This window comes from Panulirus ornatus, chromosome 49 (genome assembly GCF_036320965.1).
Source record: "Panulirus ornatus isolate Po-2019 chromosome 49, ASM3632096v1, whole genome shotgun sequence".
In the NCBI taxonomy this organism is placed as follows: Eukaryota; Metazoa; Arthropoda; class Malacostraca; order Decapoda; family Palinuridae; genus Panulirus; species Panulirus ornatus.
Window position 1 is genome coordinate 1,842,716 of NC_092272.1, and position 5,000 is coordinate 1,847,715.

General features: G+C 45.7%; 1 protein-coding gene across 5 annotated transcripts in view; it reads left to right on the top strand.

The window, feature by feature from the left end:
• The window catches only part of LOC139764301 (uncharacterized), a 256,009-nt gene that overhangs the window by 209,960 nt on the left and 41,049 nt on the right, over positions 1–5,000 (top strand). The window contains exons 1-2 of one of the 5 annotated variants that reach the window (XM_071690789.1): positions 1,583–1,650; positions 4,954–5,000. The exon at positions 4,954–5,000 is cut by the window's right edge and continues 866 nt beyond it. The exons of 3 other annotated variants lie outside the window; for them this stretch is intronic. The gene's annotated coding sequence lies outside the window, so the exon portion shown is untranslated. Of the gene's footprint in view, positions 1–1,582; positions 1,651–4,934 lie in introns of those variants that run through there. One more of the 5 variants, XM_071690790.1, reaches the window with a different exon arrangement.

Below are 5,000 nucleotides of genomic sequence, written 5' to 3' on the forward strand. Positions count from 1 at the left end.
CGCCGGGGGTCCCCATATGGCGACGGTAGGTCCTCCCCTCCCCCCCACCCCCTACCCCCCTCCCCATATACTGTCTACCCCCCTACCCTACCCCCTCCTCCTCCTCCTCCCCTCCCCCCCATATACCGTCTACCCCCAGAGAGTAAGGGGGGGGAGGGGGTAGTTACCAATTGTCCTGCTTGTATAATCTATCTATCTATCTATTGCCAGAACTATAGAATTACATAGAAACTATATATACATCCATAGCCTCCATTTATCCCTTGAACTTCTATATAAATTATGATACAGTTTTGATAAAGATATTTATCATTATGTACATTCGATTATTTCGTACGTGGGGGGGGTGGGGAATTAATATTCATTTATATTATATAATTCATCGTAGGAATTATGATATAAATGGATGTATATATAATGTAATCCCTCCTCCACCCCCTCCCACCCCCCGTTCAGTTATATTTATATTTATGATAAAGATAATGACATCGGAGGAGAAAAATAAATCGAAGCTCTGGTGATGGCAACACCGCCGCCGGCACACGCGCGCGCGCGCACCTCCGCCTTCGTCAACAAACAGACGCGCGCGTCGTCTGCCTCTCCCCCTCTCTCCATCCCATCCCCCCTTAAATAACCCCCCCTAGGCAAGTGATAAGGCCCGGCTCCCCCCCCACGAAAGACGACCTCCTCCCTTACGACCCTCCTAAGTGTCGTAACTACCTTACAACCCGTCGTAAGGTGGTTATATTAAAGTTTATATAAGAGTGGTCAGCGGTGCGCTGGTCGGTGGTGCGCTGGGGAGAATCGTCGCCAGGAATATTTTTTGGGGTCCACTCCTGTTCGCCCGTCATCTCGTGCGCTGGCTCGATGTCACGTCAGCTGCCATCAGCCATGGCGTTTGATATATATATATATATATATATATATATATATATATATATATATATATATATATATATATATATATATATATATATATATATATTATATATATATATATATATATATATATATATATATATATATATATATATATAGACGAAGTTGAGGGGAAATTCTCTGATTTCCCAATTATTATCCCCTCCCTTTCCCTTCCCCTCCTCTTTAAATCTGTTTCCCCTCTCTTTCCCCCCTCATCCCCCCTCACCCCCCTTACCAGTCGCCCCCAGTGCAATTGGACGCTATTTACTCGTATCCCAAATTAATAACTAAGTGAGTAAAATAAATTTGACGTTCAAATAAAAGAGTTCAAAAAAACACCTTATCTCCAAACCTCCTCCTCCTCCTCCTCCCCTCATTTTTTTGTTTGTTTATTTTTTTTTTATTTTATATCTGATTATGCTGTCATGTGCGCGTGCCAGCTGTGTTGTTTAGGGGGGGAGGGGGGTGTAGTAGAGTAGAGGGGAGGGGGGAGGAGGGGAGAGGGTGTTGAGGACAGAGAGAGGGGAAGGGGGGGTTGCGGAGGGGGTTGCGGAGGGGGGGTTGCGGAGGGGGGGTTGCGGAGGGGGTTATGTTTGTATGATAACGTTAGTACTAGTGGGTAGACAGTAGTGTTGAGAGAGGATCGGAGTGCGCACGAACTCTCTCTCTCTCTCTCTCTCTCTGTGTCTCCCCTCGCTCGCCTTCGCCTTTGTGTTCTGTTGCGTGTGTGTCTGTGTCTCTCTCTCTTTTACGCCCAGTGTTTACCGCTGTCTTGTGGGTGAGGGGGGGAAAAAGAAAGGCCCCCCCGGCGTATATATATATATATATATATATATATATATATATATATATATATATATATATATATATGTATGTATATATATATATTGGCGTATATCTTGCGTAGTGTGTGTTTGAGGGGAAAAAGAGAGAGCACCCCCCCGGCGTATAGAGCCCCCCGGCGTATATATATATATATATATATATATATATATATATATATATATATATATATATATATATATATATATATATTTGGCGTATATCTTGCGTAGTGTGTGTGTGTAGAGGGGAAAAAGAGAGAGCACCCCCTGGCGTATAGAGCCCCCCGGCGTATATATATATATTTTTTGGCGTATAGACTACATCGAACTGTGGTTTTGGATGAGGTATACAATACCCTAGTGTATTAGTGATGGTGTATTGGATGTATTTTGAAAGATTTTGTGTTCGAGTCGTGCAGTGATTTGGTGGGGGGTCGTGTTTAGGGGGGGGTGGGGGTCGTTAGTGAACAGCCCTGGTTATCGATGGGTGGTTGACGAGGTCGTTGGGTAATTGGGTAGTTAGCTTGTTAGAAGGGGGTCGTCTTGTCCCTCTCCCTCTCCCTCTCCCCCCACAGCAAGCCAATCCCCCTCCACCCCCTACAGAGTATAGAGTCACTGCCAGAGCCAATTATAGCAGTGAATTCCACCCCCTACCCTACCCCCCCCAGCAGTGCTTGCCACCTAGTGTGCTGTCTCCGCCCTCCCCCCCCTCCCCCCCCAGCAGTGCTTTCACAGTGAGGGGTCCAGGTCCTTCCCCTCTCCCCCCAGCAGTGACACCCAGCAGTCCCCCTGCAGTGACACCCACAGTCCCCCCCCCTGCAGTGACAGCCATATACTAACCTCTGTGTCAGTGCCAGCAGTGCCCAGACCCAGTCCCCAGCAGTGTCGCCTTACCCCTCAGCAGTGCCAGTCAGTTCCCCAGGGGCAGTGCCAGCCCTGCCTTCAGCAGTGCCAGTCCCTTCCCCAGGGGCAGTGCCAGCCCTGGCTTCAGCAGTGCCAGTCCCTTCCCCAGGGGCAGTGCCAGCCCTGCCTTCAGCAGTGCCAGCCCCCACCACAAGTGCCACTCTCCACCCCTACAGTGACAGCCAGCCCTCACCTTCCAGCAGTGCCAACTTCACCTTACAACAGTGCCAACGCTACTTACCAGCAGCAGTGCCAACTCCCATCCCTGAACAGTGCCAGCCCCTATCCCAAACAGTGCCAGCCCTTAGAGTACTTACTTATAAGTACTTACAACGAGAGTTTACTTACATATAAGTACTTACGACGAGAGTTTACTTACTTATAAGTACTTACAAGAGAGTTTACGTACTTATAAGTACTTACAAGAGAGTTTACTTACTTGTAAGTACTTACGACGAGAGTTTACTTACATATTAGTACTTACAACGAGATTTTACTTACTTATAAGTACTTACAAGAGAGTTTACTTACTTATAAGTACTTACGACGAGAGTTTACTTACTTATAAGTACTTACAAGAGAGTTTACTTACTTATAAGTACTTACAAGAGAGTTTACTTACTTATAAGTACTTACGACGAGAGTTTACTTACTTATAAGTACTTACAAGAGAGTTTACTTACTTATAAGTACTTACGACGAGAGTTTACTTACTTATAAGTACTTACAAGAGAGTTTACTTACTTATAAGTACTTACAAGAGAGTTTACTTACTTATAAGGACTTACGACGAGAGTTTACTTACTTATAAGTACTTACAACAAGTTTACTTACTTGTAAGTACCTACAATGAGAGTTTACTTACTTATAAGTACTTACAACGAGTTTACTTACTTGTAAGTACCTACAATGAGAGTTTACTTACTTATAAGTACTTACAACGAGTTTACTTACTTGTAAGTACCTACAATGAGAGTTTACTTACTTATAAGTACTTACAACGAAGTACGAAGAACTTGGCTGGCTACGACCAGAGCCACCGAGAGAGAGAGAGAGAGAGAGAGAGAGAGAGAGAGAGAGAGAGAGAGAGAGAGGGAGGGGGCAGGAGACTGTGTTTGTGAGCTGAGATAGATAGAGAGAGAGAGAGAGAGAGAGAGAGAGAGAGAGAGAGAGAGAGAGAGAGAGATTATCTTAATGTAATTACGACATATTCCAGGAGAGGTACATAATTATTATTCGTGGCTGTGTCGCAAGGTGGGTGGGTTAGGCCCTTGTTCGACACGGGGGGGGGGGGGGGGGGGAAGCAGCAGCCCCCCCCCCCTGCGGTGTGGGGGGGTAACTCTGTCCTCAGCCAGGGAGCAGCGACGTTAACCCCCCCTCTCTCTCTCTCTCTCTCTCTCTCTCTCTCTCTCTCTCTCTCTCTCTCTCTCTCTCTCTCTCTCTCTCTCTCTCTCTCTCTCTCTCTCTCTCTCTCTATCTATCTCAGCTCACAAACACAGTCTCCTGCCCCCCTCCCTCTCTCGCTCTCTCTTTCTCTCAGTTCACAACCACAGTCTCTCTCTCTCTCTCTCTCTCTCTCTCTCTCTCTCTCTCTCTCTCTCTATCTATCTATCTATCTCAGCTTAACATCTTAGCCAAAGCCTTGAACACATTTACTTTTTTTCAGTGGGGGCGGTTTTTTTTCCAGTGTGGGCGTTTTTTTTTTTTCAGTGGGGGCGTTTTTCCAGTGGGGGCGTTTTTCCAGTGGGGGCGTTTTTCCAGTGGGGGCGTTTTTCCAGTGGGGGCGTTTTTTCAGTGGGGCGTTTTTTCAGTGGGGCGTTTTTCCAGTGGGGGCGTTTTTTCAGTGGGGCGTTTTTTCAGTGGGGCGTTTTTCCAGTGGGGGCGTTTTTTCAGTGGGGCGTTTTTTCAGTGGGGCGTTTTTTCAGTGGGGGCGTTTTTCCAGTGGGGGAGTTTTTCCAGTGGGGGCGTTTTTCCAGTGGGGGCGTTTTTTCAGTGGGGCGTTTTTTCAGTGGGGCGTTTTTTCAGTGGGGGCGTTTTTTCAGTGGGGGCGTTTTTTCAGTGGGGCGTTTTTTCAGTGGGGGCGTTTTTTCCCCCACCAATAAAAAAACTTCCAAATTTATTTATCATTTTTTTTTATAATGAGATAAATGAAATGTTCGTTCCAGTAACTGAACATAACTGAAGCCATTATAACTGAATAACTGAAGCCATTATAAATCCAGGCTTGTAATGCAATACAGAAGTTATTCTAGATAAAGGAGATGGTGTGTATAATGGAGATAAATAATAATGTTATACATTACAGAAGTTATAGTGAACAGGACTGAACACGAGGCACTGTGTTATAGTGAA